This window comes from Rhinolophus sinicus, linkage group LG02, assembly GCF_036562045.2.
Source record: "Rhinolophus sinicus isolate RSC01 linkage group LG02, ASM3656204v1, whole genome shotgun sequence".
NCBI lineage: Eukaryota > Metazoa > Chordata > Mammalia > Chiroptera > Rhinolophidae > Rhinolophus > Rhinolophus sinicus.
In genome coordinates, this window is record NC_133752.1 from 126,957,669 (window position 1) to 126,971,956 (window position 14,288).

A 14,288-nucleotide genomic window follows, 5' to 3' on the forward strand; every position below is an offset into this window, starting at 1 on the left:
CTTTTAGTGTTAAGCCACATATCCTAGATGGTTCTATTGAAAAGGTAAATTATACGTAAATAAAAATTGCACATATCTATAAAAATAAAGCAAACATGAATAATATGATTTAAACATCTATGTAATAAACCTTAAATTTATTCATGTATAATATCCTATATGTGCAGCTCTGCAAATAGAGAAATAGAACATTATATATATATACATATAAGTTTTAATTTAAGTGGCATATTAACATCTCCCTACTTCCCAAACATCTTTCCTTAACCAATAATCAATCACTTTCAATAGTCATTCCTTTAGACTCTGTATGCCTCCTAAATGCTCATGACCAGAAGTATCCTTAAACAATATAATCATAAGTTTGTTAGCTACCACTTAGCAGTTAGCTAATGTTGAATGAAGATGAAACAGAACAAATAAAGAGGGAGCAAGGGCCAGAAATAAGGGCACTTTCAAATGTGGTCCTTCTGGTTATACCAAAGTTTTTAACAGTACTATGTGTTGCATTTTAATTCATTCATCAATGGCAGTAATATTTCTTGCAATAATGGTCTTCACTGAGAGGGGATCCAGCAGATCTCACAAATTTTTACAAGAATTGTTGGTAACAAGTACTATTACTCCACCCAACCCCAAAACATATTGAAACTGATTTACAATGAATTTACAAATATCAGGGAAAAGAGGATAGAAGTTCTCTGTTCATTGAAACCCTGCCTCAATAGAAAATGAATTGTGTTTATATTGTTATGGAATATTGCAAGGTATGATCAACAAATACGGTGAATGTTGCTGCCGAGTGCCATCCAACAGAAAGGCAGGGATCTTCAATACGGGAAGCGGCACATGGAACCTTAGTAATAGGATGTGACAAGTTTCAACTTGTTTGGTGCAGTCAGTTGAGAGTTTGAAAGTGTGAGCTACAGTTGAGAGTTTGAAAGTGTGCTGTAAATCATACTCCATCATGACAACACTTCATGTCACACATCACTTCTGGTATGGCAATTTCTGTCAAATAAAAACATTCGAGTGTGTCCTCATCCACCTTATTCACCAGATCTGGCACCATGCGGCTTTGCGCTCTTCCCCAAGGTCAAAATGATCATGAAAGGTAAACGTTTTGAATCAATTTAGGACATCAAGGCAGCCACAACAGCACAACTAAAGACATTCGTGAAAGAAGACTTCCAGAACTGCTTCAGAAAGTGACAAGGACAAAGGGATCAGTGTGTTTGAAGTGAGGAGGAGTATTTTGAGGGGGACTAATGGCAATGTGTCTTTTACAGTAATAAATTTTTTTGTAACTTAAACATTCACCATATTTTTTTAATCACACCTACGTACATACATATATATGAGCTCTGACAGTTAAGTTTGCGAACACATCCTAGAAAAAGTGCTATATACCCCATTGCTGAATATCACTATGGTCACCTTCAAAGTACTGCCTTGGGAAGCTAGGCACCAACGCCAGCACCTAGTCTACACTTCAAAGCAATTCTGGAAGTCTTTTTCTGGATTGGCCATCAGAGCGGTCATCGTATTGCCCTTGATGTCTGAATATCATCAAGACGTCTTCCTTTCAATATTTCCTTTATCTTTGGGTAAAGAAATAAGTCATTGGGGGCCAGATCAGGTGACTAGGGAGGGTGTTCCAATACCGTTATTTGTTTACTGGCTAAAAACTCCCTCACAGACAGTGCCCTGTGAGCTGGTGCATTGTCGTGATGCAAGAGCCACGAATTGTTCAGGCAAAATGTTCAGGTCATCTAACTTTTTCATGCAATGTTTTCAGCACTTCCAAATAGCAAACTTGGTTAACTGTTTGTCCAGATGGTACAAATTCATAATGAATAATCCCCGATATCAAAAAAGGTTAGCAACATCATTGCAACAAGTTCACGAACTTAATTGCCAGATTTCATACTTCATGTATGTTACATACATTACACACACACACACACACACACACCGGCTTCATATTTTAAAAAAATGCTCTATGTAGTTCCTAAAACATTTAGACATACACAATTTTTAAGTTAATATTTTTGAGAGTTCTCTTAATAATATTTTTATGATCATCATTTTTCCTTTATTATCAGACTTTGTGTTTTAAGATAGCTTTATTTATGCTGAGCCAAAATACTTTCCATTCTTATAAAACTATAAAGCAAAGAATTTATTTATGATATATCCTTACTTGTAGTCACTTTTTTCATTACAGATACACTGTAGTCTTTGCCTCTAACTGTCTTCATGTGAAACATGTAGTCCACACCCGGAGTCAGATTCTTTACTTTGGCTTTGTTGCCATAAACAATTAGTTTAGATAGTTTTTCCTTTCTAGATGCCATACAATAAGATATCTAGAAACAGAACAAGATAAATTTATGTTTTTTCATGGTTTAAAAGGGGTTTACTTAGCACCAACTTTGTACTAGTCACATTCACATAAACTGCTACTGCAAGTTGGGGGTTGTAATCCTTTTAGTCTTCACCAAGAAGTCACGTGAGGCTAGTTGAGGTTGAATAGCAGGGAAGTTCACATAGTATTAAGCATATAGACTGACTGAAAAGTTTACTTACTAAAAGGCCAGTAGTTTCAGACTGTTTTTAAATTTCATTCATATGTGTATATGTAATAGATATACTACATAAGGAGTGGGATTTTTCCTGTTGGTCACCTGAAAGCAAACATATTCTGTAAAGTTTCATACCCACTCTCTCCACCCCGTAAAAGCAGAAGACAAGAGAAGCATAAAGCAGGCCTAGTGAAGAATACCATGACTTTTCCTGGCTGCCCAAGCGGTGGGAAGTAGGGGTTCTCCTCACACCCCATACTCCTAGTAAATGAGGACGGCTCCATGGGTATCATCACCATCAACTGAGGGTGCCTGCTAGAGAGAATAACACCTCCTAGTTGGTCATGTACTTAGGTAGCAGACTTTTTTGCTCATGTTTCTGGTGGATCAGAGAAAAAGGAAATTGGGGAGAGAGTGCAAAGAAAAGAAAAGAGCTGTGGAGTAACTTATATGGCCATCTTTGCCCTGACAAAGATGCCAGAGTCTTCCATGGTACAAGTATGACCATAGAGAGTAGTCCTTGCCAGTACCCTACCCAAGAAGCCTGGCCTCCGTGCAAACAGACTTTACCAGCATAAACAGCAGGATACAATGCCAGAAGGAAGAGCTAAGAGGACTTCAAAAAATCAGTTGAGCCAAAGCTGGTTTGTCACGTCAAGGAAGTGGGCAATGGGACTCACCCTCAGTGACCTTCAGAGAACTCATGCATGTGCCTCAAGAGAGAGACAGAATTTGGAGGATTGTGAAACAGATGTCATTGGAAGAAAGTCAGTGTTAGTTAGAAGAGCAGAAAAAAAACAGCAAGAGAGAATAAAAACAGACAGCTGGAACGGAGAAGGCACTTTAATGTTTCGTTAAATGAATGATAAATGTCACACTCCATGCCAGCCCATCTTTCATCATAACCTGAGCCAATCAATTATTCACTAAAGCTTTGAGAACTGGCAATGCCTTTAGAAATTTTCAGTGGAGTAATCTGATGTTCCATTACATTGGAGATTTTTTTTTTTTTATTCATTAAAGGCTACTTACAACAATCTTTACTCTTCTTTACTTCATATTTCATGTTTGTAAAACAGAAAGATATATCTCAATGGAAGTAATCACATTAGTTTTATAAATTATTTCAACTTTATTATGCTTTATAAAACACTGTTATGTGGTAGGAGTCAAACAAATTTTCTAGGCATACATGTTTATTGCTGTCTTGTGGGAAGAGTGCTTTGTTACTGAAGGAAGATAATCATGAGGTCTAGAAACATATCATCGTTTATTGATTTATAAGGTGTCACTGACAATTACCTTACTTGTCTGTCATATGAAAAGATAGGAGGAGTGAGAAGAATGCTGAGAACTTCTGATCTGAAAAGGGATAATAGGAGAAAGTACCATGTAATAGCAGAAGAATGTAACCTTAATAGAGTGCTAAATTCAGACATACAAAAAAGAGTCTTATTAGAACACTAATGAAGGGGTAGAAAAAAAAGATATTGTCTGCGGTGATCTAGTGATGAAAATATGTAATTTTTTTAAAAAAATGCAATTTGAAAAATACATGTTTGTGTCTCAAAGTATGTAGACTACACGTACTTGGTGTATAGTAAGTATCCTTATACAATATATAGGATTGTATATATTGTATAAGGATATACAATATATCCCTTCTACACGTGCCTAATAGAAACCAATGGGGAGAAAAACTTCATTTGTACTTTTCTTCATACTTTTAAAGCATAGCTTGAAGATCTGGGATGATTAATTTTAAATGATTAGGAAAATGATCCCAATTATTCAAGTACACTTTGCTAAGCAACCAGGATACTGTTGCTTAATTCATTAAAATTTAACAAATAATCTCATTGGCTGAGTAAGACTAGGATAACCCTTAGTAATATAATATAGTTAATAAAAATAATCTGAATCCTAAATATTAACATGATGTCTCAAAATAAGTTTCAATTAATAACAGATACATAATTTACAGTCTCTGAAAGAAACGTGTTCATATATATATATATATATATATATATATATATATGTAGTAAAAAGTAATTCTACAATCATATATTTATCTGGCAACAAATAATTTTATGGCCTCAGTTACCCCAAGGATCATTCCTTTGGGCATTTGCCTTGAAATACATAAATTAGGACAGACAGACAAGGATAAAAAACATGGATCTTTCACAATGCACATAAAAAATGCTTAGATTTTTCACTAGTGAATGAATACCTACACTGAATATAGAAATGAATTGAATCATTCTAGAAGGATAGAATTTTTCATGAATGATTTATTATTCAAGATGCCCCTTTCATTGAATGACATTGACAAATGACAAATAGAATGCTCACTCTTGACTTTGTGAACTTCCTAGCATAGAATATCCTCTCCTCTTTTCCATGAGTTGGAATTCTACCCATTACTAAAAGTTCATCTCAAGTTCCATTCTTTCCTGATAATTATATTCAGTATTGATGTCTTCCTCCATCATCACCCCACTCATTTATGGGAACACTGTTATGTGAAGTTCTATTTATTCATCAAATATTTAAAGCACATCTATTACAGGGCAAGCATTATTCTATGTACTAGGGATCTTACAATAAATAAGACAGAAAAGGCTTCTGATTGTAGGGAAGTTGCATTCTAGTAGCAGCCGCTAACAAGCAACTCAATAAAGAAATGAGCAAGATAAATCAGCAACACCATGAGTGAATAGAAAGAGCAGCTTTATTTAGATTCAGTAATCAGGGAAGGAGATGTGGGGATTATATTTGAACTGAGAACTCAATGATAGGAAAAAGTCAACCAAAACTGGAGGCAAGATATCCATGGAAAATAAATATCAAGCACAAAAACCTTGTAATGGAGATGTACTTGAGGAATAGAAAGAGTCAAATATGGTTTGAACATAGTAACTGAGCAGCCAGAATAGTTAGATAAAGGTCCAATCAAGTGAAGTCTTGAGATCATGGCAAGGTCTTTCATTTGAAAAGCAATGAAAATTGATGGAGGGTGTCAAACTAATGAGAGACACTGTTTTTAACAGTTCTCTCTGGCTCTTATGTGGAAAGTAGATTGGAAGAAAATCAAGAATGGAAACAGAGACCAGTTTGGAGGTGAGAGGTTATTATGTCACCCAGGCTGCTGGTCTCATTAAGAAATGACAGTGCCCAGGACAGGAGTGCAGTAGAGATGGAGAGAAACGGACACACTGAGGACCTGTTTTAGAGATAGAAGTGGCAGAACTAGCTGATGGATTGAGGGATGGGAAAAATAGGAAGAACGGAAGATAACCAAGCAAGTTATTGCAGAACGGTGTCCTTTCCTGAGATGGGAAATACTGGAAGGAGCAGGTGTCACAAAGGGCCAGGTAGAGTCTTATAAGCCATGGTAAGAGGTACTTGAAGCACAAGAATGATATAATTTATTTTACTTTCAAGAGAGAGCATTCTAATTGCTGTGTGGCAAGGGAGATGGTAAAGAAATAATCAAATTAAAATTAAATTCCTTGAAACTAATACAAATATATACTGGGGGTACCAAAAAAATGAATACAAGTGAACACTTTGGTCAACGTTTCTCAAGCAGTAGTTCACCGTAATCAGAAGTGTCTGGATGCTGATGGTAAACACTCTGAGTGCATCTTATAATTGTAGAAGTCAAATGTGACTTGTAGTCATCTTTTGTTATCAGTATATATTATTACAATTTTAATACAGCTTTTTTAGCACCCTCTGTGTGTGTGAGTGTGTGTGTGTACATATATATACATATTTTACCTGAAACTAAAAAAAAAAAATTAAATTCATTAATTATGAAATGTGAACCATGAAAACTAAAAAAAAAAAAAGTAATAATTCAATCATTCATACATCAAAATATTCACTGAATCCTGCTACTCATATTCCAGATACTCCTCTCGATAATGGCACCAAATGGTGATCAAAGCAGACAAAAGGGATGCCTTCACAAAATTTACATGACAGATCAGTTACCAAACGCATCATCTCATTGAATTCCCTCAACAATTCTATAGAAAAACAATAATCTTCATTGACAGATGAAAAAAATAGGACCAAAGAGTACAAAATCTTGTCCAAGGTCTCACAGTAGAGGTGAAGGTGGGACTCAAAGGAAGAAATTTTAGGGTCTTGATCCTTCTATTCCACTCTACTGCCTACCACACCTCGTAAAATCACAGCAAAAGTGAGCACAGGTATATATATGAAAGTTGCATCATGTTAGAAGGCTAGCACATGAGGTTTGGAACATGGAAACTATGGACAAATAAAATAAAGTGCTGCTTTATTCAGTATATAGTACCTTCAAATTATACCCCTATAGAGACCTACAAGGTCCATTCCTCAAGAACATGGCAGAGGGATGTTAGCATACATACAACAATAGTAATAAAAGACAGCATGTTAAAAGTAACACAGAAAAGATTAAATGAAAGTTTCATAAAAGCTTTGAACAAGGAAATGTTGTTCTCTCATGATGGAATCAGAGAAAGCTTCAAGAAAGAAGTAGGATGTGAGCTGTGCATCAATGGACCAGTTTTTGCCATTCTTCCACCTTATCATTATCCAGTTGATAATAGTCACTCTGTAACTATGCAATAGTAGCTTCTTGTCACATTTGGCTACTGAGTACCTCAACTTGTCTGAATTGACATGTTTTCTAAAGTATAAAACAGATACCAGATTTTGAAGAGTTGGTATGAGAAAATAGTGTAAAATATCACAATAATAATTTTATATTACTTATATGTTAACATTTTGATGATTTTGAGGTAAATAAAATATATTACTAAAATTAACTTCCTTTGTTTCTTTTTTCTTTTTGCTGTTTCTATTAGAAAATTTTTACACATATGACCTCCCTTGTGGTTTGCATTATATTTCTATTGGACAGTGCTAGTCTATAAATAACATCATTCAGAGTTCATAAAAAGATAGTTGAAAGGTGTAAAGAAGGAAATTGCAAATTTCCATAAATGTTCTATGTTACTATTTTATTTTTTTCTAAGTTCACAATGAAATTCTCTTAGGTTTTAAATATGCAAGCTCATATTTATTTTTATACTTAGAATAGATGATACCTTTCAGTTCCATTACAGTTCTGGGATTCTTTTAGAGGATATATAAACTTTTGCACTCCCAGTGCTCATTTTTTTAAAAGTCAGCAACTTCATAGGTTCAGAGGATTACTAACTATTAATAGAACAAATATTTGGTGTTTAAATGAATTTTACAGTTTGTCCATATTAATAAATGTTCTTTATCTTTTGAACTTCCAGAATGCTGATCAAAACAAAGTAAGGATGTCTGCTTTGTAAACAAAACCCTATTATAAAATTTATTACCAGGATATTTTGCATAAGCATGTCACTAAGAGCTTAATTCTTCTTCTGAAAAGAAAATAACAAAATTGACTGTAGTTGATGCCCTAATCTCATGAGGAATATGCTTGTGTTCTTACGTTCTCTATGACATAGACTTTAATGACCTTACATGCCACACAGACTCTATCATTTCACATTGGAAGAGAACTTTTAGATACTTTGATTTTCTGAGGACCTATCAAGAGTCAAGGGAAATTAATATTGCAATAGTAGAATTGACCATACTTGGTGACCTAAGATTTCATTTAAGACAGTTCCTTTTGAAATTTGCCCTGGTTGATCAACCAGACCTTAACACATAGCACCCTCCTTCCTTTTGTTTTAGAAGATTTTGGACACTTGATCTTACCTCCTGTCAGTCGGGAGACCCTGCTCGCTGCACCATTTGTCATGCGGGGCAGCCTGTGGGGTCTCAGCTCCCGGTCCCCACATAAGAACGCAGGACATGGTGAGGCCAAAAAGGAACACCCACGGAGCCATAGATAGGGGAGTCACTATATTCTCGCTGGAGACTGGGTTGGAAACACAGGCAACAGGAACCACACTATCCGCAAACTGCCATCTACTTTTCTCTGCCAGCCAGCCTCACTTGCTAGCTGCAATCCTCTATGCTAACTGCAATCCGCTCCTGCTGGCTCAGACACCATCTTCTTGCTAGCCCCATTTTCTGCTAGTGTAGCAACGGCAGTTATATTAGTGGCCAATGGCTCACTGGTTACAGCTGACGGCCAACTAGCCACAGCTGATGGTCATCCAATCACAGTTGATGGCCATTTACTACCCAAGTGAGCACATTTTCACATGAGGGTGACAGCCTGGAAACTGCACTCCTGGCTCTGTCCCCACACCTCCTCAATCTTTTTAGACCTCTTGCTCTAGTAACTAACATTCTCATATCTGCAGTTCTTCTAGAATGTAAGTACCTCAAAGACAAGTGTTTGTTGTTAAAGGAATAAATATTTTGTATATTGAATGTTGAATTTGTTGAACATTGAAAATTGTTTCTGTTCTAGGAATCTCTTATCTAAGCCTTAAGGCATACATAATATTCTCATCCTAAAAAACAACAACACCAAAAAAAACACACACGTCCCTTTCACTTTATTTTGGTTAAACTATTATAAGCTATGAACTATTTTCTTAAACTACAGCTAATTAAAGCATTGTAACAAAGAGGACAATTCCTTTTTATCTTTTAACATTTGTTGACCACTTTTAGATTCTGCCTCTCTTACTAGTCTACCCCATGTCTGGGCAACCAAGATAAGAAAGTCTTAGTTCCCTTTGCTTCTGAGATCAAGAAAAAATTCAAACAGCACAGACTCTAGTTCTCCAGGAAGCCCCTATACCAGCTCCACCCTATAACCACACAAAAAAAAAAAAAAATCTCAAAGTAGGAGCATCTGGCCACAGCAAGCCCCATACCTCTTGCTGAGCAGGCCCAAGCCTGGCATTAATGGCAGCTGGTCTCTGTACATGGCTTGGCCTCTCCCAGGCACCTCCAAGCCTAGCACAGATGGCTGCCATCTGCAAATTGCTTTGTGGCTCATTCCAGGTGGCTCAGGACAAGGAAGAGGCTGCACCTGAACTTAATCTGCAGCATGGCCCCTTCTATAGGCCCCACGGACAGATTTCCTGATGGCCAGCTTCAGACCTAGCCAGAACAGCACCCAGCTGCCTCCACAGGGAACACACCCAAAGGGAAGACTAGGCAGGCACCACAGCCTTGCTAAAGTGAGTTTGGCTCCATAGGCTCAGCCCTTGCAGTACAGCTTCTCCATTGTAGTCACGGCCACTCCTCACAGCCAGTCACCCTGAGGGTCAATCCCTCCCATTAATGTGCAAACAATAATCAAAGCTCAACTACAATAAGAGGGCACACAAAACCCACACAAAGGACACACCTGGAGCACCTAGCTCAGGTGGCAAGGGAGAATGTGCCACTGGGACCTATGGGACATCTTCTACATAAGGCCACTTTACTGAAACCAGGAGACATTGTAGCTCTACCTAATACATAAAAATAAACATGGGAACACAGCCAAAATAGGTATACAAAGAAACATGTCCCAAATGAAAGAACATAAAAAAGTGACAAAAAAGAACTAAGCAAAAAGAATTAAAACTAAACTAAACAAGCAATCTACAAGACACACAGTTCAAAATACTGATAAGGATGTTCAATAATCTCAGTGTGAACTTTAAGAGCTAGGAAACATAAAAATGGAGATAGAAAATGAAAAAGAACCAGTCAGACATGAGGAATACAGTAACTGAAATAAAGAACACATTAGAGAGAATCAACAGAATAGATGAAGCAGAGTATCAAATCAGTGATTTAGAAGATAAGGTAGCAGAAAACACCCAATCAGAAAAGCAAATAGAATTCAAAAAATGAAGATAATACAAGGGGCCTCTGGAACAACATCAAGCACATCACAGGAGTACCAACATTCACATCATAGGAGTACCAGAAGGAGAAAAGAAAGAGCAAGAAATTGAAAACCTATTTGAAAAAATAATGACAGAAAATTTCCCTAACCTAGAGAAGGAAATAGACATACAAGCCCAAGAAATGCAGAGAATTCCAAATAAAATAAACCCAAAGAGGCCAAGGTACATCATAATTAAACACCAAGGCACATCATAACTAAAATGCCAAAGGTTAAAGAGAAAGAGAGAATCTTAAATTAAATTAAAGACAAAGAGAGAATCTTAAAATAGCCAAAGAGAAAAGCAGTTAGTTTACAATGTAGCTCCCATAAGACTATTAGCTTATTTCTCAACTGATATTTTGTAGGCCGGAAGTGATTGGGACAAACCGATGAAAAGCAAGGACCTACAACTAGGATTACTCTACCCAGCAAAGCTATCATTTAGAACTGAAGAACAGTTAAAGAGCTTCTCAGAAGTGAAAAAGCTAAAGGAGTTCATCATCACCAAACCAGTTTTACAAGGAATCTTAGAGGGACTTCTTTAAGAATAAGGAAAAAAATAAAAAATATGAGTAATAAAATGGCAATAACGATCATATCTATGAATAGTTACTTTAAATGTAAATAGATCAAAACATAGGGTGGCTGAATGGATAAGAAAACAAGACCGTTATATATGCTGCCTACAAGACACTCATGCAAGATTGAAAGACACACAGAGACTGAAAATAAAAGGAAGGAAAAAGATATTTCATGAAAATGGAAACAAACAAACAAAAAACTAAAGTAGCAATACTTATACCAGGCATAACATGCTTTAAAAGAAAGACTATAATAAGAAACAAAGAAGTATCCAGTAATTCCACTGGTGGACTTTATCCAAAGAAACCCAAAACACTACTTCAAATGGATATGTGCATCCATATGTTCTCTGCAGTGTTATTTACAATAGCCAAGATATTGAGGCAACCTGGGTGTCCATCAATGGATGAATGAATAAAGAAGAGGTGGTATACGTGTACATATAATGGAATAGTACTCAGCCATTAAAAAAGAATGGAATCTTCTGCAACAACTTGGATGGATCTTAAGAGTATTGTACTGAGTGGAGTTAGTTGGACAGGAAAAGACAAATGCCATATCATTTCACTCCTATGTAGAATCTAAAGAACAAAATAAATACACAAACAGAAACAGAAACAAACTATATATACAAAGAATATTTTGATGGTGACCAGTTGGGAGGGGGATTGGAGGGGTGGGTGAAAAGGGGGAAGGAATTAAGAAGTACACATTAGTAGTTACAAAATACTCATGGGATGTAAAGTATAGATTAAGGAATATAGCCAATAATATTGTATTAGGATAACTGCATGGTGACAGATAGGTACTAGATTTTTCAGGGAGATCACTGTATAAGTTATATGAACGTCTAATCACTACATTGTACATCTAAAACTAATATAATAGTGTATGTCAACTGTCATTGAAATATTTAAAAAATTATTTTTAAAAGCCCCTGCTAATTAGCAAACTTAAGTCCATTTTCTACCTTAATTCCCCTTGGCCATACAATACAATATGCTCCAGGTCTTAGGAATTAGGCTACGGTATTTGCAAAGCCATTATATCACCTACTACATCCCTTTTTGTCTTCAGTAGCAGGTACTATAAATAAATGTGGATTCTTTTTATGTCTGTCATATAATGACTATTACTTTGATCCCCCTTTCCTTAATTGTTAAGAAATTCATACTCAACATAAAACCCAGGTGTACTAATTAGTTAATTTCAAGTGCGGTAATTTTACGGCTCTGCTTCCTTTTTGACTGTATTGATTCTATAAATTATTGAATTTTACATTACTTTTTTATTTACAGGAAACACCTTTTGTTATATCTGTCCAAATTCTAATAATCCTCTTTATAACCCCATCATCCAAGACCTACAGCTACCATTTTTCAAAGATATGGGACCAACAACCACTGTGACCAGAACTGAACTGGTATCTAATACAATGTGGAATAATCACAGTCCCTTTCTTGGGCATTTAGGGAGAATCTGTCTTTCTCTGTGTCTGGTAATATACTATTTGTATTTGAAAGTTGTGTATGGCATTCTTCCACTTGCCACAAAGACTGCTTAATAGAGAAAATTGGTCATCAGAAAAACAAAGAAAAAGAATTAAAACTAAAGCAGGTGAGCAAAAGGAGTAGACAGACAGAAAGAAAGTAATCACTGGATTCTCAATGGGCTTAAAATATCTGATTCCAGTTCTTCAAAACACGCAGTTATATTCTTCTGTTTGGTCTCATGAGGCACACGTGTATTAAATACAACAAATTATTTTTTATTTCTTAGTTATTTTAGATTGTTTTCTATTTTCAACTAAAATTACCACCTTCTGCCACAGAGAAAGTATGGAAAAGTCGTTTGCCCCCATAGACTACAAATCAACAGTGCTGTCCCTGAACACTTACTTTCTCTGCAAACCACACAATGTGGCATGTAGGGTTTGTGCCGTATGTCCTCACCTGAGGCCAGGGCACATTATTAAGAATAAAAAGCAATGGAATGTACACATTTACCTTGCAGACACAGTTAAAAAGTGGCTCCTCTGTACATCTTATTCTCCTACCCTTTTAAAAAACACTTTTATTTATTATTTGTTTTTCCAGGACCTATCAGCTCCAAGTCACGTAGTTGTTTCAATCTAGTTGTGGAGAGTGCAGCTCTCAATGGTCCACATGAGGATCAAACCAGCAACACTTCTTGTTAAGAGCACCTTGCTCTAACCATCTGAGCTAATGGGCCGCCCCGGAAGTCTCCACTCTTAACTAAATTTCAAGGATGGAGCTGAGAGAGAGACTGTGGCACATCACCCAGCTTTAACTTCTAGAATTATTATTTTGGTCAGTGCTGTCACAGAAGCATTATCCTCCAGCACTGTCATTCCTTTATTCACTTTTTTGGTACTATGTATGCACATGTCTATCTCCATTGAAAATCCAAACTCATTTAAAGTCAAGGGTCAGCTATTATTTAACTTTGAACACTTTCCATGACAACTTGGTACTTTTAAAGTAGTAAATAGAAAAGTTATTTTGGAGAAAAATTTTACATTAAAGGAGTACCATAATTTCTAAAACCATTAATATAAAATGAAGGACAAAAAGGAGTGAAATAAAGACCTCAATAAACATAAAGTTTGTATGATAGTGGCACTGGTTTTTTACCTGAAACTTTTCAAAGCCTCCTTGTGGGAATTTCCATGACAAATATATTGTGTTTTCTTCCTGCCCCAAAATCAGCAAATCTGATGGTGGATCTGGATCTAGAGCAAGAAAAAAGACACAGAAATGATATCTTTACAAAATGCCTACCATTATATCTAGACTGGACTGGTAACCTCGGGTTGTCACACAGTGGAAGACAGGACAGGATTCCTAGGTGTTCCAAGTCAGTTTTAGCACTATGGATCTTACCCCAGCTATTTACCCTGAGCTTCAGTCTTCTCCTACAACGGAAATGAAAAAGTAATTTTCTAGAAAGCCATTTCCACATTAAAACTATATGAACCATGAATGTTCACATTTTTCTTCTAGCAGAATTTAGTATGAAGTTATTACAATTGGGATTTTTAACTTACAATTTTATGCATTGCATAAAGTAAGAGACATATCTAGACCCCTTTCTTAAGTTCACAAATCCTTTGCTCTTTAAACATTTTATATGATTAGGTTCTAGAAACTTAGAAACTTATTTTAAATAAGTAACGTATCTGTATTTCTAATTCATATGTCAAATTGAAATTTTGTATTGCTTTCTTTAACTGGAAGAAATGTAATATTAACATT